At 39.0% G+C, this 25867-nt stretch overlaps 1 protein-coding gene across 3 annotated transcripts in view; it reads left to right on the top strand.

Annotated features, from left to right (window-relative positions):
• Positions 1–270: 270 nt before the first annotated feature.
• stat5a (signal transducer and activator of transcription 5a) overlaps positions 271–25867 on the top strand; it is a 52476-nt gene continuing 26879 nt past the window's right edge. For all 3 annotated transcript variants that reach the window (XR_005612795.1, XM_031729893.2, XM_031729892.2), the window contains exon 1: positions 271–436. The gene's annotated coding sequence lies outside the window, so the exon portion shown is untranslated. The remainder of the gene's footprint in view (positions 437–25867) is intronic.

Raw genomic sequence — 25867 nt, 5'->3', positions numbered from 1 at the left:
AATTAAACGCCGTGTTGATTACCCTAGCTATAAAATCAGACTCGATGAAACGTACATAAAAAAAACAAATCTGAAGTTTCAACATGGAGAACACGGCTGTAACAGATTTATTTTGTGTGTTTTTACTAAATGACAAAAAGCTTTCAGAACCTCCCGAAATCCGTCATCAGGGCAGAAATCAGTAGAAACTGTTACTCTTGACAGACGTGCAAGAACCGCCGGAAGTGGGTGGTTTGTCAGCGAGCGAGAAAGACACACACACACACACACAAACACACAGAGGGAGAGATAGAAAGAGAGAGAGCGCGCAGTGAACTGTGAAGCGAACTGTTGGGAACTGACTGACGGAGAGGTCCATGTTGTAGGTTGCACACGTCTCTGCAGCCTCACCCCACATTTTATGAAAAAGGACAGCAACTTCATTCGATCCACAGAGGTGAGTGTAACAGTTTAATTCGCTTGAATGTGCTTCTTTTTCTCCCCCCGAAGAGGTGAATGTCCTCGCCTTGTCCCACTGAAGGTGCCCGTTGCGAAAGAATATTGTGACAGCGCTTTGTAAACAAACTGCGAGTGCGGCAGCGCTTCTCCGTCTGCAGACGTTGTGAACCAATTTGGATGCCAGTGATATGAATTGTGCTGGAGTAGGCTACTTTTCCACATTTTATCTTTAAAATTTCTGGGGCTTTATTAACGCGGATGAATCAACAGGCAGGTCCCCCTGCGCGCGCGAACATTCCCAGTAATATTTCTAAATTCGGGCTGACAGCGTCTCTGTCGAGCCAGTGAGTTTGCTGTCATCTTGGCCTACTACTCAGCATATTAGACCTCTTTTTCCCCCCTTCTTTATGATGCTTGTATATTGTTAAAGGTGTAAAGCTCTATTTATGGCAAGCAACCATTTCATCTTCGCTGCTGTAATGGCAGGCTTGACGCACGGTCATGTATAGCTTTAAGTTTTCTCTATGGTCAACTCACCCTTCCAGCCTCGCATCTAGTACTGAGCAAAAAAAAAAAAGTCTTGAGCTACTCCTCATTTCTTTAAGTTTTTTTTTTTTTTTTTAGGAAATGGGTGAAGCAATTTCCAGAAACGTGCAAACATAAATGGAATCACAGTACATCGGGCAAAAAGAAAACAAAACAAAAAAACAGTGCTGGTGAGCTTGAAAGTCAATATTTGGTGTGATCATCTTTATTCGTCAACACAGCCTGAACTCTCTTAGGCAGCTTTCTTTTTATTTCTTTAAGTAGTATTGAGAAGTAATTCTCCAAGTTTCTTGAAGACTATTCCAAAGCCTTTCTTTGAATGTTGGCTGCCTTTTTGTTCCATTCTCTTTCAAGATGATCCCACACTGCTTAAGTAATGTTGATGTCCACGATCTCGGGATTCCAATCCATGACTGATAGTGTTCCACTGTGTGTGTGTGTGTGTGTGCGTGTTTTCTATTCAGGTATGCTTTTACTGCATTGGCAGTGTATTTGGGATCATTGTCATGTTCAAAAATGAAGCATTTGCCAGTCAGATCCAATCCAGATGGTAATGCATAGTGGATCAAAATCTGATGATATTTTTCTGCATTCATAATTCACATTAATTTTGACAAGAACCCCAGCACCACTGGTTTAAATGCAGTGCCAAACCATGACTTAGCCTCCACTGTGCTTTCCTAGACATCAGGAAAGCACGGTGGAGGCTGTAGACATCAGATGTTCATCTGCTTTCAGTAATTTTTTTTAGGCCTGTCACGCCTTCTTTTATCTTGCACTTATCTATTTTCCTCAAATTTTTTTAAGACACACTGCACACCACATAGAGATATACCAAGTTTATAGCTAATAGCTCTTTGGGAATCAACTTGTTGGTGTTGAAAGAAAAAAGTGGGAACAAACTTTAGGCACTTTGCTAGTAACAAAGTACCCAAAGGTATAATTTAACTAAGTTGTTTGTTATGTGTAGATGCAACACTGGTTCATCCCTTGAGTTAGGTGCCTTTTCATGCTTGAATGATTAATAGGTCAGTGTTAAGTGGCTTAAAAAACAAAAAAAACCCATTACTTTGAAAATGGTTGGGTACAAGGACTGGACTGAAAATAGGTGAAAAAGCTGCTAACATGCTCTGTGCCAGCTTTGTACTAACTGCCATATTCACATAAAAATTGAGTTACAAATTTAAAAGGTGCAAGGACATTTTGAGCGTGCCTCCATAATTCATTTCAGCTCTCCCAATTGTTGCTGTAAAACAGAACATTTTTGACACTGTTTGCTTTTCCTGTTGATATTTAATTTCCCAAAAGCATGAAAGGATAGTGCTTAAAGGTCAAAACAAAGCTGTCAAAGGCATGCCTTCTGTACCAAGTCTACAGTTTGTGCATCTTGCAAACAACATTAAAATGTCACTGTTTCTTTGTTGTATTTGTGTCTTTTTCAAGAATTTGCAGATGAGCTTAGCTGCAAAGATCATACCATCCTCTTATCTTTTGTCACTTTGTTGCTCTGGTAAGACTTCATATTTTTTTGCCTTTGATAAACCTGTAGCATTTTTTTCTTGATAACTGGGGTGACATTGCCTTTGCTTCTTGTGGCTCGGAGTAATTGAGCCATCCTCCATCCTCCTGTGATAATGTCTTCTGGAAGACGCTATGACTACTCTTTGACTTCTCTCATCTCAATACAGCAGCAGGAGTTGGTAGCTTGTGCCTCATTTTAATTGAGAAATTGGCTTGAGGTGAGTTTTTAGTAGTGCTAGAATCAGTTGGTGAAAAAGCGGCTGTTGTCATAATTGTTTCATTTGTTGCTGCAATTTTCTCTTTTAGGCTCCTTTGCATTTGGGAAAGAACAATTTCAGAACATAACCCCAAAGGCAGGGAAGCAGAGATATGAATTGTTTATGTTTATAATTTGTGGATGTTTTGGTATTTCATTGACTGATGTTTACACCTCTCAGTGTATGACTCAAGACTATTTTCTTGTAATTTTTTGTTTTATTATTGTTATTATTTCTTTTAATTGTAATATTTTTAGCCATTTTTCCATTTCTGCTCTTTTAGTCATGGAAAAAAAATTAAATCAGTCTGCAGGAAATAGTTGTAAGTATTTTTAGCATTTAACCCTGTTGGCCAGAGCTATGCTATGCTGCATGATCCCTACATTGCTCCTGTGCATTGTGCATAGGAATTAAGTTTCTTTGAACAGGAAGACATTTTCAGTTGACATGGGAACATGGCATGTTGGCCAGGCATGAGTTGGCTGGTACACGCCGTCCCTGACAGGAACCCCCTGATGCAAGAGGGATGGCAGCAGGGGAGACAGGAAAACTCAATGTTTTGTCCTATAAGCCAGCGGTCCCCAACCTTTTTTGCGCCACGGACCGGTTTATGCCCGACAATATTTTCACGGACCGGCCTTTAAGGTGTCGCGGATAAATACAACAAAATAAAACTAGTACTGGTACCGAAAAAAGAAGATTTATTCATAACAGACGTGAAAAGACCCAGGAAAACCGAGTTAACGATAAAAACGATAACAAAATAACGCTGAAAACTGATAAAAACCCTGAAAACCATACATTTCACACCTGAGCCTCAACTCTCGCGGCCCGGTACCAAACGACTCACGGACCGGTACCGGTCCGAGGCCCGGGGGTTGGGGACCGCTGCTATAAGCCAACTGTGCCGTGTGGTCAAAGCATCCTTAAGCTTGTCTTTGCCTTTCCCTTTTTCCATCCCCACTTTCATACAAGTATAGAAAAAACATTAACATAAGTAGAGAGGTTAGTTAGGAAGATTATCACAAAGGAGTTGTTCTAAGCATTGACCTCATGAGTGGCTGGAAATGAGAATAATAGGGCAGTGGTTTTGATTTGACTAAGTTGGTGAGTCAGAGCTGAGGTGTCAAAGATGTCACTTACACACTAATGATTGTGATAAGCGTGGAGCTTCTTGTCACTATGAACAGAGGAAGAGAGTGCGCAGAAGAATTACTTGAATGGAAAGAGGGTAAGAAGTTTCTTTGCTTGTGGTCCAACTGTGTGTCGATGAAAGTGACCACAGCCATTTAGTAATGTAGTAATAACAGTTACGGACAAACAGGGATTAGGGGAGATTCAGGGTGAAAAAGAAAAGGGGAAACACATTCAAAGGGAAGTGATCAGGAAGCATGTGGTGACATGCTTGCTAACCCCCTCCTCCTTCAACTGGGCTAACACTAATCCATTAGTCACGTGACCTTGAGCTTTTAGCCCAGTTTAGGTCAGGAGTGCTCTGATCCATCTGTCGAATGGCATTGCTGTTTGTTGGCATCCACAGCATGTACGCTATGATCCCTGCCTGCCTCACACAAGACTCGTTTGATTTCCATCAGCTAATTACTTCTGCAGGATTTTATCAGCAGTTTCACAAGAATTGCCCTCCCATTATCAGTTATTCTTTTGTCTGTCATTTTGCCTAACTTAAAATGAGTTGTCTTTTCTTCAGTCCTTTGAATGGGGGGGGGTGATGGTCAAACCTTGTAGACACCAAGAAACACGATAAGGCTCTGGGTTATTATCTCAGTGACACATCAAGAATAGGATGACTACTCGTAAGTTTGCACTGTGCCAAAAAAGCCACTGACAAGTCGTAATAGCAAAGTACATGCATTGTATGAATTCCAGTGAATGCAAGCATGCAGTGTAATCTGAGCATACTTCCAATTTTTTGTTTTTATTTTACATTACGTAAAAAGATTTCGAACGGAGTTCAATCCAGAATACACCTAACAGATTAATGGTCTGGATTAATCATTTTCTCATGTTTACACAATACTCATTTGGAGCCTAAACACACAGGAGCAAAAGGCACGTCTAGCACATAAGATTCTAAGTATCCAATTTGTTTTATGTCTCGTGATAGTATATGTTACAAGTGCGAACAAATATATTCCAACTCCCCCCAAAGTTAATTTATTAGAGTATGGCAACTGTTGCAGGTGTTCAGCAGTCATATCCAGTGGTTTGATCCACACTGTTACTTTTCAGTAGGGAGACATACACAGCTGAGGGTTGGCAGCTTAGGAATCCGAGTGAGTAAAAAAGACTTTGACATCAGTGAGCTCTTGTAAATGGATTCTTAACTCGGAGAAAACTGTGTTTGTGGTAAAAACCGCAGGAATAATATATATAATAATATATATAAAAAAGCAAACCCTTCTCAGTTTGCTGCTGCTGTGTTAGTGTAGTTGTTTAAACATATGAAAGCTTAATGAAAGGTTTTTGCAATGTTGTCACTTGGTATTGATCTCCCACACTGCACAGCCTCTTTTTATGTTTTATGTATGCCTTAGGCTCTGAGTCATGCTTCGTTTCTCATGCATGAATTATGTGGATGAATAACTTTAGTTGTGCCCTAAAGGACATTGTATCATATGAAGTCTTGAACGCGGAAAGAGAGGAATAGATGCTTTGTTTAATTATCGAAAATGTGCACTAAATATTGTCAATATTTGTGATAAGTAGTGCGGTCTTCTATTGTTTGAATTGGTAAGAAGTGCAAAGGTATTAACATAACCAATATACCCATGAGCAAATTAACAAGCGCACATCATAAAACTGATCCAGTTGCGAGTATACTTTGTCCTGACAAATGATGTACAACAGACACAGGATTATACACCATACCTTTTCATATTCTAAAAAAAAGTTTTTATTAAATGTTTGTTTGCAGTTTTAACTGTTTATTTTTGGCAGCAATGCTATTTCTGTTGTGGGTCGTGACCTGATACAGGTGACCTGCTGGCCTACTTCTAAGAGGAGTGTAGATTATCACTCAGAGGACCACTGAAAACATATTTGTATGCATCAGCTGGTTGAATGTCTACATCAGTACTGGTGCAAAGGAAAAAGACTGTAACTATATTGGAAATTTCTAATGGGACCAGAAAGTGCATTTTAATGCAGCAAAGTCTCAGGTAATGTAAAAAAGAAAAAAAAACAAACAAACAAACAAAAGAAAAGAAACTTCCTTTGTGTCAATATAAAGTCTTGCAGTAAGGATTCAATGTTTATGTCAGTATTACTTAGCATAACATTATTGTATACTCCTTTCTCTGCAGTAATCTATTATTAAAACTATTATTATTAGATGTTTTATTGTCCTAGTATTAAACTTGGCAAAGACAAAATCCTCCTCAGCTCATCTTAGGGCTGCCCTTTTTAACATCCCAGCACATATCACTTTAATTAGGTGTCTACCCTGAAATGCAGTGTAACCTGAGGCCAGGTGACCGCATCTCTTGCCACAGAGGAAGCAGACAGCAGACAGGAAAGAAAGTGCCAGGTCTCAGCGTGCTGTTAAACATCATTTTTCTTGGCTTTTTTTGCCTCTTACAGTCACGTTTTTTTTTTTTACAACGTTTACAGCATCTTGAGAGCTGCTGTTAAGCACATCATGGCCCGAATTCTGTAGCAGTTCAAGACCTGAAAGTAAACTCCACTCAGCAGCTACCATTAAGACAGATCACATAGATCAGAGTTGAAGTGACAATGGCTAGTATAATTAGGCAAACTAGGTAAACTGCAGCAATCAATTATATTGAATGGCTTATTGGCATACAATTAGATAGCACAGACAACCAGGCAAATTAAATGTAGCGTTGGTGTACAGTCAGGACAGCGGACTGATTAAATACTAAAAAGTCTTACAAAGCCTAGTGCACATGATTGCATTTCGTTGTAATCTTGGGCAGAAAACACCAGTAAAAGACGTTGTACAAGACGTTTTGCAGTCTCTAGTTTGCAGTTATTATGCTATTTGCAAGTTAGTAAAGAGATGCCTTTCTTAATTTAGCACTGCAACTTGTTGTTGTTGTTGTTGTTATAGCCTTTATATGCCATGAATATAGAGGATAGATTTTCTTTCTAAAAGAAACAGTGCTACTTTTTGCACTGCAAGTTATTGATGCTAAAAACGGGTCTTCAGTAATGTCTGCAGAGAGAGATCGAGCGAGACACGTAGTATTTTAACTGAGCTGGATGATACCTAACTGCTGCTGCCACCACTGCTGTGTTCAAGCCTATTACAGGCTTACAGCAAACGAGACATATTGGAAACCCAACTGGTAGCTCACAGATAAAGTTTGTAGGGGAGGAAGAAAATGTTGGAGACAAACAGGACAATATACTCAAAGTAGAAAAAATATTCTGCTAGTTGATGAAATTATCTTAGCAATTGCTTCTACAGTGGCAACGCACAGATAGCTTGTGTATGCACATGGGAGACGCAACATAAGCAATTAAATTGGTTATCATTATTCATGAGCCCTGTTTGAATGCTTTTCTGTGTCTAAGTGTGCATGTGTGTGTGCTTTGTCCAACTAGATTGAGGTCATGGATGCTTTCTAGTGTCTGGGGAAAGGGCTAACATCTGCACAAGATTACTGTAAGGAGCATTTGATTAAAAAGTGATTACAATGATAAAAAAAGAAAAAAAAAGATTTCTCAATTATTGAGGCTTATGTTTCATTTATATTTGATTGTATAGTGGATTAAAGTGTGTTGGATTAGAGTAAAACTGGGTTGAATGTTACATTCTGATTATTACAAAGAAGACCAGATCTCTCTATTATTTAACAGTGTATATGAATTTCGCTGCCTTCTCTGATGTTTTTGCACGTTTAAACTATGTAGTGTAACATGTATACACCAACAAAAGGGAGAAGTAAATGTTCTCTGTCTCTATTCTTGCTTGTAGAGTCACTGGCACAGTATAATGCAAAGTCGGTCTAGATTTGTAGAGCTGTTATCCTGTATTGATCCTGTGGATTCATCCATGACCACAGCAGAATATCCCTAACAAGGCTCTCGGATGAGCCCTGCATGACATCTCCAGCTAACCCACCACTCCTACTGCAAAACAAATCATCATTACATAGGTACTTTTGGCGTTTTATTTAAAGAATGGTTGTGATGTAGCACATTGCATTCTTGTGATTGCTGGATGTTAGCACAACAAAGATTCACTTCCTCTTTTCTTTTATTTTTGTGCGCTTGTGCCTGTAATATCTGTGACTTAAAGCAAATGTTTAGCGTGTTAGTTTAGTTTCCACAAAACAAACTGTTGGTATTTAGGCCAAAGAGTGTAACTACATCTATTTAAGATTACATTCAAACCTTTTCCCAGGCTTGTGTAATGTTTCAATTGAATATTTGGCAAGTATTAACAGAAAAACATACGAGATTTTAGTCTGTTCGATATAGTTGATAATTACGTCCAAATCAATGTTTCTGTCTGCTTTTGACCATGTGAGTTAGTCACATGGACTCTTAAAAAAATACACTGAGACATGGGGTTAGGGGAAGATAGTGCACTATGGCTAATGATGTGTGGCAATACCATCAAATCACATTTAACACTTTTTTTCATTCTCACATGATCTGTTATCCTTTTTCTTTGCTTTACACAGAGAAAAGCATGAGGCAGTATGTGTATAAACTTTAAAGTTATGAATTATAAATTGACAAATATTCCCTTAGTTACAGGGAATGTAACTGCTGATATTCTCTTCAAAATTTGAAAGGCAGCCTACCTATTGAGATGAAAGACCTATAGAAACTTCCTTTACATTCACTGAACGGGCATGCAGGACTATGCTGTATTTGTAATGCAGCACACCTTTGTCATTCTACATATGTTTTTATTCAGTCTTTCATTTAGTGATCACAGATTGCAGTCACATTTTTCTATACTGTTCTTTTCAGTGTAGCTTATACTGAAAACTGTCTTCATTCAACAAAGTTGACTAAAGTCTGATGGTCAAGTGCAATAATGGGGAATGAAGGAATTATTTTGCCCAGCGTAACAGGATTAATCATCTAGCATTTACTGCTGTGATGCTTCTGCAGGCTGGACACTACAATTGTATTCTCGTGAGTATTAGGTGACCATGAATATAATCAGGAAGGATGCTATAGAAGGAACCAAAGACGTGCAATGAAACTTAATATGAGATTAGGTGTTGTATAGATGAGGTATGTCAAGGAGTATTTTAATTATGCATTATCAAACACAATGCAAATGTATAGAATTCACACTGAATTTAGAAAAGTGTGACCAAGAGGGAGGATATAGCTGTGGTACTCTGTATAACCTCTGTGTCCATGTTTAGCTTATCCAGATAATCCCTCTGCCACTACCGTAATCACTCAGACAGCTACCATGTATACAGGATCGTAAGGTTGATGCCTTTGTTTTTCTATTTTAATATGGCAGAGGTGAGAGCTCCATCCTGTTTTTCTGTTTCTAAAGGATGGTATTTCTATCAAGAGCAGCTCTGCCACATGTAGCAGCAGGCCATTGTGATGGTAAATCCCCATATGTCCAAAAAATACTATCAAAATATATATCTGAAAGTTGTCATGTGTCAAGAGCTATTCTGTTAACATGCTGTGTAAATAGTACTATATATATGTGTATTATATGTATAAGAGAAAAATCCCTTTTTTGTAATTCTGGTGGCTGGCCATTAACAAGTATCTAACAAACTGACATCCTGGAAGCTCTAAATGAATTCACAAGAAAAGGATGGATTTCCTCTGGGAAAACATTATAGCTCATACACTGCTCTCTCTCACTGACAACAGACAAACACTCCCTCTACTGAGTGTGTTGTGCTTTTTGATAAGCTTAATCAAGAAGCAACATTTTATACTACTTATATAAAAACACTTATGTATTTGTGATTTTTGGTTATTTTTGAATTTAATATTCAAAAATTGCTTGTAGTGTCATTGGCACAATATCATTTGGTAAATTGCGTAATGAATTGCACAACAAACCTTCAGGAGTTCCCAAACACAATGTTCTGCACTGGGACCAATACATCTCATGCAATTCATACTTTCCTTAGGCAGCATTATTAAAGCAAACTTCATACACTACATTTGCTGTACAGATGATCGCTGGCTATATCTACCTGAGACGAGATGTCACCAATCGCTTTGTTAAAGTACAGGTATGTCTCTAAGATATAAAAATCTGGATTAGCTGTAATTTTCTATGTCTGCATTTGGATAAACGGAGCTTAGTGTGCTTGACTCTCTAAATCTCAGAAATGTGGTTTCTAAACTGAATTTAAAGCCCTTCTTTAAGGGAAGGCAGTTTTCAAAAGTAGAATGGGAAGCTGAGTTTTTAGATCCCTCATGTGTAGAACTCTTACCAGTTTAAGAAAAACTAGTCCTTAAATTTCCATTTTAGCTTAGAGTTAGTACTAGAGCATGTGACCCTGAACCATCAGTTGTATAAGACCCCGCTGCTTGGTGACCTTCCAACCAGTCCTGGTGGATGGCTGCCTCTCCCTTAACCTAGTTCTGTCTTAGGTCTTTTCCCACTAAAAGTGTCTTTTTGGGGGTTTTTTTACCCTTCCCACAGCTGTCAAGTGCTTGCTCTTAGGAAGTCATTTGAATGTTGGGGTTTTCTCTGTAATACTGTAGGGTCTTGACCTCACGGCACAACGTGCCTTGAGACCACTATTTTTGCACCATATAAATTAAATTAAATTGAACTCAATAGAAATGATCTTCCCACTTTTTTGTTGTTTATTTTGTGGTTGGCTTGCAGCCAGATTATCACCATCTTCTGGCAGCAGTATTGTAACAAGGATGGGTGAAAAGAACGCTATTTGAAGATAAAAATAGCTGCTGACCATTGTCTCCAATGAGTACTCCCTGACAAACTGTGGTCTCCCAGTAAGATACTCCATTATCCAGGATATTAAGTCATCTCAGTCAGTTTACCTCTCTGAATGAAGGGTTGGATAGTTGGACAGTATAAGAGAAATCACAGTTGCTTACCTTCATTTGGTAAGCAAATTGATATGTGTCTACTGAATGATGGACCTGAGGTCTTTTGAAAATGTAGCTGTAGCCTTTCCAGGGTCTTCATGATGTCATATGTTAGTATAATTGGCCTGAAATCATTCCTATCGCTGGCTTGTATAAAGCATGGAGTCTTCCATAGGTCAGGACTTTACCCGGTCTCAGGTTTGTGTTGAATGTATGTTGAAATCTCCCCCAGTTTGACTGCATGTGCCCTAAGCATCCTTGAACACACTTGGCTACTAGACTTATTGATGCAGTCTTTTCAGTCCTCTTTTGTCCTGATCTGAGGTAATAATAGAAGAAAGTAGAATTTTGAGGTCCCGGATGTGCTTCTATGTCTGGTGGGGGAGGTTAGGTGTTGAGAACTGTTTGTGTTTCTCCAGATGGTCGGCGGAGGTGTGGGGGTGATAACAGGCCAGGTGGCATGGACAGGGCAAGCCTGTTTTAGAAAAAAGAAAAAAGTGGATAAACTGGTTTGCAGCACCATGGCTGTTCTGTGATGATTTTCATGCTTTCCAGACCTCCTTCACATTGTTCTCCTTACAATTCTGTTTCATTTTTCTTCTGTATGATTCCTTTGTCTCTCTCAGCCTTAGGTCAACCTGTCCGTGTATCGGCTTTGTGTGGTCTCTGTTTTACTAATGAGGAGATCCTTGACACGTGAAACAAGCCTTGTCATTTGAAAAGCAGCAGTTTTATTGAAAACCACAACATCCATACAGAAGTGGATGTAATCAGTGGTATAATTTGAAACCTTTGTCCTCAGTCTTTTAGCATACTCTAATCTGTAGATTCAAAGCAGTTCCCTAGAGCCTCCTTTGCTCGACTGTTTTCTAAGGTGTGGTAGCGGGTTGCCTCTGCACTGGTGGCTTGAACCTGAGGTGTAGAAAGACCAGGTTTTCAACTGATTTTCCTAGTGGGGCCAGGGAGTGATTCTGTTTGCATTCATCATATTAGCATAGACGAGATCACTTGTTGTGTTGTTCCTGGTGGGGCACAGTTGGGTAAAAGGCAAACCAGGCTGAGTATTGTCTCACACAGTCTCTGCAAGCACCCATGAAGGAATGTAAACACCAACACCAATAATAATAGCGTGCAAGAACTCCATCAGCATGACATACGGTCAGAGACTTACAAGCAACAGTTTGATATCGCAACGGCAGATCTTGTTTACAGTCACATACCCTGGGTTGCACCACCTGTTGTTGATAAAAAAACGTGCGGGAATCCTGCCTTTGCACTTTTCACTTAGCTTTGGGTTCCTGTTTTCCCTCCCAACAGATCAGCATTAGCTGAATTTCGGTGAAGCCCATTAAGCTACACTCTGTAGATCTTTGGATTCCTCACTTGGCAGCCAGCTTGTCAGTCTTATTAACCAGTGAATTTACATTCCTCATGACGCCTGAAGGAATGGAGGCTGCTATCTCCACTGCTCCGCAGTATCATAGCCTTGAGCTTAGCAGTATCTCTGCTGCCTTAAAAGAGTCTCTTAATTCCTCTGGTATGGATTAAAAGGCTTATGGTATGTCCAGTGTTGGGACTAACGCGTTATTAAGTAACGCGTTACAGTAACTACGTTATTATTGTGGTAACGAGCACGGTAACTAGTTATTATGCCAAAACCAGGAACGCGTTACTCGTTACTGGGATTTAGATAGGCTCGTTACTCGTTACTTACTGTGGTGGATATCGCGAGCTTCCACAGATTCAATAACATTAGCAAGTGGTGGAGGCCAGCAGGTGGATGAAGGAAAAGGGAGGCAAGAGGAGAGACCCGAGCGGCCGCCGGTCCGCGTGTCAGGTGAACTGAACTTCAGGTAAGAAGTTATGACCTGCAGTCTATCGGAGTCAGATATAAACCAAGTTTAGGTGGAGTTTATTTTCGGTATGCTGACTTTTTCGTACTGCGTACTAGCTAGCATGACGGAGTTTCTATACAGCTGGGTGGGTGCTATGTTACTGATGTTGAACTTTATTTTGTTCATACGGTTAATTATTAGAGTTGCCAACCGTCCCGTAAAAACAGAATCGCCTGGTATTCAGAGAAAATATTACGCGTTTCGTACTGAGGTGAAAAGGAACACAGTTGGTCCCGGACTTCAGCTACAATGAAAAGACAAAGCTGAAGCTGCACAGCTGCCTCTTCTTCTCTCATTCTCTCCTCTCCGCTTTCTACTTCAATCACGAAACTGATCAATGATCAGCTGATCGGCTTTTCTCTCTTGTTTATTTATCGCCCACTTTGCGCCAGAAAGAGGAAACCAGCGGATGTCGCGTTAAACAACAGCAGCACGTTTAAGCTTGATCAGCTGTTGTTAGAATTTATTTAATATTAATTTCTAGTATCAGCTGATGTTTGCTGGAGCCACAGCTGTAAAGCTGCTGGTCATGATATCGGTTTGGATATGTGGTGAGAGGGAAACATGCAGATGAAACCAGGAGATGTCCTTACTGAATCATCAGAGCTGAACAGGTGATGGAGAAACAGGTTTACCTTTTAGGTGACATGAATGAGTTGAAGGAAGTTATGAACTGTTTCTGAGAGACAAATAACACCAGGATCCTTTTCTATGTAGCTGACAGCTGGTAACTGTGCAGGGGCGGGTCTAGCAAAGTGTGTCCAGGGGGCCAGGTAGGGCATTAACAGGGAAAGGGGGGGCACAAGGAAATACTTTTCTTTATTATTCTCATTTAAAATGTCTTGCTTTTAAAAAATAATTATCTGAGTCTTACAACAAACAATTGATAGATTGATACATATATACCATCAGAACAGTGTACATCACTGTCACAACAGTGTTTGTTTTCATTCAAAGGCTTTATGATTTTTCCTATAATGGTGGGCGGTCTCTAGTCAAAATGCCGGGACGATTTTTTTTTTTTGTCCCAGTCCAGCTCTGTATGCAGCTCATCTGCAGTCTGGTGTTACCTACATCTTCCTATTCAGAAGGCAGAATGTCCAAGTTCTGAGTACAATCAAAAGCACCACGACTGCAGTTTTTGTGTTGGATGTAAAAGCAGGCTAGAATCATGGCGGCGGTCAATGACGGTCCAGGCGTGATTTCTCTCGTGGAAATGTGCACATTATTTTTTCCTTTCTGTTGGTAGGTGGCACAGTGCACTTGTGGCAAGTAAGCAAGCTAGAAGACTGGCAGTCTGGCTGGGTATCCAGTTAGGGAAGCAACACATTAACAAGAGAATTCTGAGTAAAACCAAAGTTACTTTCCCTAGTAACTAGTTACTTTGAAAGTAACGAGTAACTTGAAGTAACTGAGTTACTTTTTTAGAGAAGTAACTAGTAATGTAACTAAGTTACTAATTTAAAGTAACTTACCCAACACTGGGTATGTCCCATTGTTTTCAGTGAGCAGCTCATCGTTGGTATAAACAGTAATATTGCTACTGATTCAAAGTTGTTATATCCATAGCAAGAAATATATATCAAAGTTGTAGCTAGAGAGAATCAAATAAAAGTTTTCTAAAAAAAGTAAGAAAATGTATTAAACATACAGAGCTACTGGAAAAGCTGCTACTTGTGTGGGCACCACCAATCCAAAGTTGCACTTTTTGAAATGTATCGACTGAAGCACTGAATCACAACTTCACTGGGAAACGTTCTCCGTTTCTGGTTTGCGTCACCATTTTGAAAGTTTACATTTTTAAATTTTCACGACCATTCAGAGAGCATGAGTGTTTGCCGACCAGTTGGCGCTTCCAAGAGTTTAAACATTTAAATTCAACATCCTGCACTGTATATTGCACCTTTTTAAGTTTCAAAATCTGTTCTCTTTCTTAAAATGGTGCTAGTGCTGTTGTTGCTGTGGGGGCAGAGCTCTCTGTGGGGTAAAGGTGGAGTTGACCTTTACTGAAAGCAATGAGCTTGCCATGAAGGGAGGGGAGACACGGTAAGGGAAGCAACTGTGTGTGGGGGTGTGTGTGGGGTCAGGGCTGGGCAGAGGTCTGGTGAGTGAGTTAAGATACTGTGTGTGAGAAAGTGCAGCTATCTGACCTCTGACACATGACGAGCTGGAAAGATCAAAGGTAGAGCTCTCTAAAGTTACGTGCATTGGTGTTTACAGATGCACTGATATAGTGGAAAACAAGAGGGTGAAAGAGAGGAGGACTTACCTTCCAGCACCAGTAAAGCTGTACTGGATATAGAGCAACAGTGAAATCTAAAAAAGGAATTCAGTATAAACCCTATTCTAAGAAATGAATTCTCAAGGATACTTTCATAGATGCTGGCTGGATTGTCGTTGGACTAGTTCGAAGATGTTGCAACAATACATAACCCATATTTGCCTACCACCCTCCCCCTGCCACACACAAATACAGCGTGTATGCACACAAACCCTCTGCTTGATTCTTGCAACATGATGTGCCTCTGAGATTGTGTAGAGGTCACAAAGTCCCTTATCATACCTGGTTTTTCCTAGTGTATCTTGAGTGATTCTTGAGTGATTTGATTTCATTTGAATTACTTCATAAACATTAATGAAACAGGAAATGAACAAGAACAGAAGTTCTTGTGTTTAATAATAAAAGCCAAATGTTGTAGAGTTAGGATGTTTAAATACAGATGAATTTGGTGTGATTTGAATTTCTCAGGTAATTTTATTATAGTTATAGAGGCTAACTAATGTGATCACTTCCAAATGCCCCGTGATAGACTGTATTAAACCAATTTAGCTGCCTGTTTTTTGTTTTTTCGGGGGGTTCTTCTTGTTGATGAAAAGCATTGATTGAACAACCTTAATCTGATCATTTTCCTCATGGATGCAAACTCATGCAGTGCATAGTCGACTCCTAACAGCTCCCCACACAACAGGAAGCCCGAGTTCATGCCAATGAGGGTTATGAAGCAAGGCCCTCTTACCATACATTTGTCTACAGGGAAATTACTTGGTTACTCATAGTCAGTCAGGTTGGGCTAGAGAGAAGTGTTATTTATTAAATTAGACAGAACAGAAATAGCCTGCATGATAAACTGCATGAATGAAATTAGGAAGGAGCTGCCTTGTCAACATAGGAAAGAATGGACAGGCAAACAATGGAAACGTCAGTGTCATTGGAAATGCAGTGTTGTGTTTGGTCAAATGTCAGATCAATAAGGTTCTGTATTTCATCACTACAGATAGCAATGGCAGAGTACATAGCTTATGTTTGCAGTTTCTTTTGAGCTGTGTGATATGTTTTTTGTTTTCTTTTTTAATTTTCTTTTTTTTTTTTTGGTTGTGTTTTATTACCTCCACCAAAGGACAGGATAAGCCTAGTGCTGAAATCTGCTCTGGCTCCCACTTTATCCCCTGTCTCTACTGACCCACTCCTGTTTTCTCATAAAACTACTACAAAATGTGCTGCTTTTATAGGGTAGCCTGCAAATAATGAAAATAAAGAGAAAACTAGACAGCAGTACACAAATCATTGCATATGTGTATATGCTTTCAATCTTGACAATAGTATCCATATAAACTATTTGTCTTTGTTTTAAAGGCGAGCTCACAGTATAACCAAATGTTAATTCACTTAGACGTACTCAGGTTGGAAAAACCTCCCCAGCAAGCATCGTTTTATACAGTTCTTCTTTGTCATTTATTAACTGCCTAATTAAGTTTTCCCCAAAACACTATCAGTTGTGTCCGCAAATCCCCCCCCCCAAAAAAACCCCCCAGCTGTCTTAATTAAATTGCCAAAAGCAAGTTTTGACTGTATGCACTACAAAGACTTGTGTACCCATAACATGACGGTATTTTTAACCCAAACCATATTTTTGTGATCCAGCTTTTATTATTTTTATGTTTAGAAAGCACAGACAAGCGATGTTATCCTGCTTTATTAGCCATTCTGGGGGGAAGTTACAAAGACTTTGGTTTGTTTAATGTGAAAATGTGAAAATATTAGCAAAATTTAAGAATAATGCGTTACGTAAAAGTTGTGTGAGTATGTGAATAAGAGCATCATCATTAACTCAAGCTGAGAAAAGGGAATGTCAATTTCATAACAAACAAGTTTAGAAGTAAACAAGATGAATGTCTGTATGCATATGTACGTATGTAAATGGGTATCTACACTAGCAATCCTCAGCCCAGCCATTTGAGATGAATACTGTCAAGTTTATCCAATAACGATAAAATTGAATTTTCTATTTTGTGAGATTTAACTCACTAGGTTTAATTTCCTTTGCTCTCTTACAATCAAATAGCTTCTGAACATCTATTCTCATCCTCTGGTAAGTCTGGGGGGTTTAGGTAATACATTCATCTGAGGTCTTATTGCAGCTATTCAGGGGCCAAACAGCCCTTTTTACACATCCCGTTTGGGGAATCTGCACCACCCGGTCCTATTTAGAGACATAGTAGGCCTTTACGATGTTTGTCCACTTGTCAGTTTTATTTAACATGCTATGTGGGAAGACAATAAGGATGGTGCCAGAGGGGGTCAGTTGGCTGATAGCCTGATAAGCAGGATCAAAGTGTGGGAGATATTTGTACCCTAAACGAAAGAAGCCCCCTCCCTGCAGAAATGCTTAAAAAAATGCAAAAGTTTTTCTGCATTTTTTTTTAAGTGTGTTTTCTATATGGCGTCTATATTTGTGCTGCTGATCACAAACATGATGAATATATTACCGTTTTATGACAAATGGAAGCTTTTTGTAAAAAAGTCATTTGGACTACCCTGTGTAACTAACCAGTGTAACTATAATGTTATCTTTTGTCAATGACATTTTTTTTTAACATTTCATTATTTTTTATTGATATATTCTTTATTTGCCTTTTAAATTCATTTATTTTTACATTTGTTTTGGTAGACGTCAGCTGAACTGAATTTTAAGCGTTTCTCTATGTATGTGCCAGGTACTAATTTGGCTTAGCTTTCTCTCCAGTGTCCCTGTTAGCAGATCTGGAAAATGAGTCGTGACAAGGCCTCCCCTGCCAGGTCCTGCATATGAAGAATAGTTTCAGTGCCAATGTGCCGCTCTGCTACACTAGCTGAAATAAATAACTGGAGTCTAATTAGAGATTCACAGTTGAACAGTATTAATTTTCAGGAATTCTGTTTTGTCTTGGGCAAATAACTATCTAGAACATCCACCAGAAGTAAAAAAACAAAGATAAAATCATCTTTAATAAAAGCGTTATGTTGGAAAATGTATAGGCCGCAACATTAATTGTGACATGTCTATGAGACAGAATGCACTTTATTGTCAATTCATGCAATGGCAATGACACAGCAGCTGAGATTTAAAAACCACCATGTTGCCAAAAGCAGATTAAAGTTCCCACTGAATGTGCTTGATAAAGAACTCAAAGGGATGGGACATTATGACAAATACCCTAAATGCCCTCAGCTAGCATACGGACCAGTGATCTTATTTATCTGGATCTGTTGCATGTTCATTGTGTCCAGTTCATGCTGTATGTAGGTTAAGCTTCGTGCTAGGTGATTATTTGGGAAAGGGGTTTTCTCCAGTTGGCAGAAACCGTAGCTTGCTGTTTGTATTGAAGTGCTTTTCTGTTGGTAACAATGGCTAACAAAAGAGTGTTAGTCAATAGCCCACTCTTTAATCAACAGTGGTGAGCTCACAGGAAATGAATTTGAAGCAAACATGTTAAGGTTATAGTCTTCAGGGTTACTGTGTCCAACAGCAGGATGTTAAATCAGTCAGTGATACATGGACAATATTTGGATGATCTGATTTTTGAATTCAAATTAAATTTACTATGACAACTTGGAAGAACAGCTTGTTTTTTCTTTATCTAGTTTCCAAATTTTGCACAATATCCAATGGCAGCCTAGTATATTCCATTAAAAGTTTTAAAAAAATGTTTCCATGAAGCACAACATCCTTCAAGGAACCCATATTAGTTCACAAATCTTGCCAGACCAGAGTGAGCAAAATACGATTTGTGGGCTGGCTTAGCAAAGCTAATGCATCCTGCTGATAAGTGTTGCTTATCGGAAGAGAATCATAGTAGTTTGTATGTTTGTGAACCCAAGACGCAATCTGTCATAGTCTAGATCGTAGTCATGTTTTGTTTTCTGTCTCTTTTGTGATTTAAAAACTCTGGAGAGAGATTTTAAAATACTTTAGTTAGACCTTGGTCTCAGGTTCTCATACTTGAGAATTTGCTGTTTTGTGATCTACTTAATTGTAAACAGATGGGTTTTTTTTTCTTTTTTTCTTTTTTAGAAAAACATGATGTTTTCATCTTGGACACTTATCATATTTGTCATTTTTATTCTAAACATGCGATTCTTTCATTCCTTTCCATTTTATTTTATTCATTTACTTATTTGGTATGTGGTAGGGAGAAGAGAGTAATAACAATACCTAAGTAGTTTGGTATTGTATAGTTAGTCTTAAACCTAGAAGAAAATTCCTCAGCGAGTTTATGAAAATGGACTAATTTTACTACCTTTACTGTTATAAACACTCATTACACTGAAAAATGCAACATTACCAATTATTTCTGTAATGCAATGGATGCTAGAAATGCACACTTTTATTCCTACTACGATGATTATCTTAATGATTAATATTAGATATTTTATTTTTCCACTTTGGACTTCTTATTTCTCAAACCTTTTTTAGAGATAATGTGGCTAAAATCACAGGCTTGTATAAAGTTGTGTGGTGTTTCTGCAATCAGGTCTCATTCAGTCACTGTAGTTCATGACAACACCCCCTACATCTAGGCATGGGTTGTGGCTGCTGATTGGCTCTGAATGTAAAGGGCGACAGTTTGAGTCTATGACCGGTGTCTGTTTTTCTAAGTCAGCTGCCACTACCCTGCTCTGATGTCTCGTTTTAGCAGACTGCTGGACAGTGACAACTGACTAGCTGGTCTCCCCTGCTGTGTGGCTCTGCTCAGTGATTTTCTGCTGCTGGGTACTGCACCAAAAGTGGCTCCACTCCAATAAACTGGCATTCCTACTTCCCCTTGCAAGAGTGTGAGGCTGTGTCCACATTTAACTCTCCCTCTGGGCTTGATATTATATAATGTAATCCACTCGTGCTTTGTAGTTGAGACCCAAATGCATCAGTGCACCCATATGTGCAGACATGAACACCCACATTCACTCTGTGTGAATATTGACATGTAGCATAGGCCACATTCATCATTCAGAAGAGGAAAAATTAGATCGTCACTGTAGTGGGCAAGGTAGTGACAGATAAGACAAATACAGAAGTAATAGCTTTTAATAAACTAAAGAAGTCACTTCTTTATTTTATTCTATGCATTGCATTGTTGTGTTATTTGCTTTTCACACTTTGAAATACTTGGATAACAACAAGATTTGTAACTTGTTGTTTTCTCACTAGACACATAGATACATTACTGTCACGTTATCTTATGTTCACATAGAATATGAATTATGTCTTATCTCTAAGCTCCCACTTTGTCACTGCCCACAAGGAAAGATTGACCTCAGCTCAGCAGGGGGTGGGGATCAGTGACACTGTCTGCAAGGAGTTCCCGGGGTGGAGGTGGGGCTTTTAAAATGCTCACAGCATATGCAAGCAACAACACAACTGTCAAGTTCTGTGACCAGAGCACTGACAGCTGAAGTTCACATCCGCCACTGAAAGGGAAGAATTAGTGTGTCTGTAGTCATTTTTTAGCAAGTGTGGAAGTTGTCTAAACTGTTTCTTCTGCTCTACTTCTTTGTAGAGCATACGACTATTTTTTTCCAGTACAAGACATTTGTATTTACTAATGAAAATATGTAAATGTAACATTGTTATCTACTGTCTTGACAGGATTTTATGTTGGCTGTGCTGAATTCTGTGCAGAAAGGATTGGAAGCTACTCCATCTGTTTAAATATTTTCTGTATCTGTTCCTACATCATAAAATAAAATGCACACAAACAAGCACATACTGTTGTTTCACATGTGCATGCTGAGCAGTTATATACACAAAGGAAAAAAGCATATGCTCCACCAAACCTATACTGAATTGATATAGAGAGACCTGAACTGCATTCATTCTTGTTATGAAAGGGAATATTCCACGTGACCAGCTTTCATTGTGAATATTTTTGTGCTTTGTGACAGTTTATTCTGTCAGAGCTAAGCTTTGCACCCAATTGACAAGATGAAGCTTATCTTGCACTTGAACAAAAGAGAGATTCGGTCTCTTATTTGAAGATACTACAAAGCGATTTCCTTTTCACACAGGTTTCAACCTTGTCACCTCAGATACCTGGACTTGATCTTAGATGCCTGTTCACATGGTTGGAAAGTGTGAGGCGGCAGAACAAAGTAGAATGTTAGCTGGTCAAACTCTGGAAGGATTTTAGGGCAAAGGCTTTTAAGTCTATTGAGCCAGCTGAGCACAGTGAGGTCACGCTGCTAGGGAATCGGCACCTACAGCTGCAAATTTTTTGCAAGGAGCATTCACCGTCTCCCACTGAAGTGCTGGATGACGCTGCATGCTGCGTATGTTTTGTTGCAATTTTGTTTTTCAGATTAATTCTAAAATTACTCAACCGCTATTGAGTATCAACATGTCTCCTTGATAATTTCTGTATACATGCCTTTGTAAATTATGAACATATTTTGAGTTAAAGTGTACTCGCTGTGTACTCGAAAAGCTGCTTTGTTTGAACTAATGATCAAAATAGCTTGAAAAGATATTACAGCTTCTGTAGCAGGTCATTTACTTTAAATAGTCTCTTGCTTTTGCAAGGTTGCAAAAGGCTTCAATGGCTGCATGTAAAGTAAGCCTTCTCTGCTGTCGAAAAATGGCTCACAAGAGAAATGTGCGAAAAGCTGCATGAAGAAAGTATCTTTGACTAGCTAAATCTAGTAGAGTCTGTTCCCAAACCCTAAGTACCATTTGCTTGTTAGTTTGGGGCAGGTCAATGACACACAGCGTTATTTTAGAGGCATGACAGCGCAGTCAAGCAGGACCGGTTGGCTGTGGTGTATTATGTCTCCCCGATTCATTTCACTTCACACTGACTATTGCTTCATCAATCAGACTGCAGGCTGCACAGCTTATATCAGTAATGCAGAAATAACAGATTGCTAAGGTCTGGATTTTAATCAGAAAAGAAAGGTAGGTACCAAGCACAGACGCTGCAGTTGGTATCCGGTAACTGAGACCACTGGAAATATGTATACTGTGCCATTTTCCAGTTTAAGCTGAGCGAGCACCTTAACTCCCGTGCCAGTTATTTTCCGATCCCTTCCGATCCCTTCCGATCCCCTTCTGTAGACCAGATTTTTCCCTATGTTTGTTTGATTATAAATAATGTCCATATAAGGGTCATTTTTTCCTGGGTGTGATGAATGCATATAGGTAAAGAAATAAACATGCTTATATGAGGGAGGGGAAATAGCTGTACCACAGCATTCACATATATTCAGATAATTATTGTAATACATCACCAAAAAATAATATTTTAACAGTTAAATGTAATTTTAGTGGCTCTATAGTGTAGTGGTTTACAGATTGCCCTGGTTCGATCCTCACTGGTTCATCTGGTATAAAAATCAACAAAACAAAATCAAAGATGTGGAGCTCTGTGCTGCAGTGACCCCTTGTGAATAAGGCAGCGGTTGAAAGTAGATGTCACTAATCATTATTCATTTGGTTATAGCACTGACGCATCTTTTTATTACGTATACTCTTTATTTATACATGCCCATGCTACAGTATTGTTTGGTCTAGGATTTTGGTCCATTGTTAGGTGGTTGCTAAGCAACGTGATAAAGTCATAATTTATCGTGGCTAAAAAAAGGTTTGGAATTAAATGACATGTTATTACAGCGAAATTAAAATGTTACACTGCTTTTCTAAGGTGCTATAGGTTAATAATGCTACAAATGGGTCATGTTAATGCTTTGGTTGGCAGTTGTTAGGCAACATGCTGACGTCATAATATCTGATATTGACAAGAACTTTCAGACCTTTAGATGTACCTATGTGGCTGTTTTGGTTGCTCAACTTGATCGTATTTACAGGCAAACAAGTTGACATTTCATGTGTTTTAGCAAGATTTCCTACTGGAAAGTTGACTTCTGCCATTAATCACGTTTCATTTAATGCACTCTGATTTTCTCAGCACCTTTAGCGTCACACCATTATACTTTACTAATGGCTGTTTTATTTTAGATTTCTTTTCTTTCAAATGCACATTCATGCACTGAATAAGAACAGAGAATTCTCTGAGGGAATTTCCGTGTTCGCTACAGAATGAGAAAATTCCTAGACAAAAACAGGGAGGTGATCGATGCAGACACCAAACTTGTCCCATTCCCATTATTTGTACCTTTCTGAATCCCACAATGCCACAATGCCAGCTGTCTGCAGACAAGCAAACCATTGTACTCCTCTTTGTAACAAGCAGTCTTTCTAAAAACATGTCTGTAGCACTTTCCATAAGAGCAAACCTCTACTGCAAGCCTCTTCATCATACCAAGACATGCAGTCTTATATGTAGTTGTAAAGCATTATTGCTTTGCTTTTGAGCAAGATTATATACTATGCAACAGAAAATCCTGTAATAGCTTTAGGATTGGATTAAAAATCTTTTTTCTTACTGGAAAGGATTTCTGAAAATCGATGTCATTATTTCCATGTATAAAGTCTGTCCCAAAGCAGCCCATCCTTAACAAAGGTCAACTATTGAAAGTTTATCTTGAAACAAGATACCATCTCCAAGGTTCTGGGGTGCGTTGTTATCTCAGACCACCAGCATGTTTTCTTTGATCTGACTCCCTGTGGGTCTCCCCATATGGGGGTGGGGGGAATGACAGTTTTCACTTTTCATTTCTGCCTCAGCAGATGACCTTCTGGTTACTTAAAATAGTGAGCTCTTGTCTGCTTTAAGGACGAGCATCATTGGGGGGATTTTCCTAAAGCTTTGAAAATTATAGTCATGTGCAGTCATGTATGTGGAGAAATGTGTTTCATCCCTTATCTCATCATGGCCTGTTCTGTTTGCTGATGTGATCACTTAGAGCTGAGATGTTTGAACTGTAAACCGTGCAAAAAATAAAAATAAAAAATTGCATTGTAAGTAGTCAATAGGAGTAAATACAAGTATAAACTAGTGATTTTCAGCATAGTTTTAATGTTTTTTTTTTCCCAGTTTGCCAAAATGTCAAAGAACAAAGGCCTTATAAAGCAAGGCTGAGGTGGGCTCAAACTGCCAGACTTTGAAAAAGCAAATGATTTCTGGTTGCTTGATCCTGTTTGCAGTGTTGACAACATCTACACAATACACCCTGCAGGGCATTGATCACCTGTGTGAAATGGCTATATAATGCCTGTCAGAGATTATCTTCTCTTTTTCGTTGTAGCGGCTCATCATCACAGCGGCATCCCGAGGCCTCCGGTTCAGCACCACGGGTAACTTGCTACCTGGGGGCTTTTGCAAGCTTCTCTTTTATCTCTACGCAATTACATTTGATCTCATAGATTAAAATATGTCTGGGCGTGTCTGTGTTCTTTAGATTGTAATACAAAAGGAAATATTTCCGCTCAATACAAAAGTGTGTGTATTTTAAGGTTTGCGTCATGAGACTGATGCTTCACAGTCAACAAATCCTTAACAATTGTTGATCGGGATTTGTGTAGAACTTCAGTGCAAGTTTTAGTTTGTATTTTGTCACTTGCAATGTTACTTGTGGCATTTTTTTTTTAATATTTCAAATTCTGAGCATTATAATTAGGGTATGCTGCATGTAGCCTGAATTCCTTCTTTATCAATATTATAATATAGTCTAAAAAATGATGCTGCAGCTGCAGACAGCTGTTGTGGCTCTTTAAATGCGCATTTTTATTTTCTATATTATCATTTATCCAAGCCACAGCATCCTTTATTTCTCTTGGTTTTTCTGTGCATCTGCTGTGCAGACTTGTACACATCGTCTTCTAACTTACCCCGAGTAGTTGGTGTTTGTGCTAATCTTAAATATACAAGCTTTCACATTATCTTTTCTACATGACTGTGAAACGGTCAGTGGACCGTTCTTTCTGTCTGATTTGTCAATTCTGTGTCACTAACATTTTTACTTAAATTCTCAAATTCTCTCAATTAATCCAAACCTCTTATAATTCTTAAATTTGAGACCACTGAGTATCTGTGTGAATTCTGAGGTAGTACAGTGTGTTCCACGGCAGTTCTTGACAACTTGTTTTTCTGTTGCTTCTGCGAAGGAGTGACAACAGATTATTGGCTAAGAGCGGAGAAAATCAAGACCATGATAACTTAATTAGCTTAGAGACTTTACAAGCTTACAAGCTTACAAACACACACACATATACACACAAATTAACTCTCATGAGCTTATTCTGCTGGACATTTTGAATGATTATAAGTGGTTGCTTGCAGGGTGTTAGGTTATTTTGGCCTTCATGCCAGTGATGGTGGCAGACACACTCAGATCTGGTCTTGTTGCACGAAGAAATAACAACAAGACCTTCTGACATGGTGGTTGATGGAAAGGCCTGCAGGGCAGAGATGTTCAGTTTCTAATGTGATTTAGCCATCAAATGTGATCCTTTTTTAAGGGTTAATTGAGTCATGTGAGGTGCATTTAATTAGAGTTATCCGCATTCAAATGTGAGTTCTGTCATCAGCCGACAAAAGTGTCCAAGCGCTTGCAAACAAAAACACGTGACTGAGCTAATAAATGATCTCCCTTATGTTGACAGCGTGATGGGATGTGGGTTGGAGCATAGCAACAGTACCTCAGGGCAGGTTGGACGGCACAAGGATCCTCTTGTAGTCGCCGTTCCCTCTCTGTGAGCCGCTGGCACATTTGTTTGTCATGCGCTTCTCTGTGACAACAAGTTTCCCATGTCTTCTTCTCTATTCTTTGACTTTGTGTCTTCATTGTGAATTAGCAGAGAGATTTGTTTTACTCTCAGCAAAGTCCCTTTTATGTGTTTGATAAATGTTTTACACATCCACAAATTGGTCCCAGACCCAACCCCCAAACCAATGTTTTAGACAATCGTTACACTATATGGCTATGTCTGTTTGTGTGTGTCTACACGCGTG

Source organism: Oreochromis aureus, linkage group 4 (assembly GCF_013358895.1).
Source record: "Oreochromis aureus strain Israel breed Guangdong linkage group 4, ZZ_aureus, whole genome shotgun sequence".
Taxonomy (NCBI): domain Eukaryota; kingdom Metazoa; phylum Chordata; class Actinopteri; order Cichliformes; family Cichlidae; genus Oreochromis; species Oreochromis aureus.
Note: the sequence above shows the minus strand (reverse complement) of the source record. Positions and strands in the feature narration are given on the sequence as shown.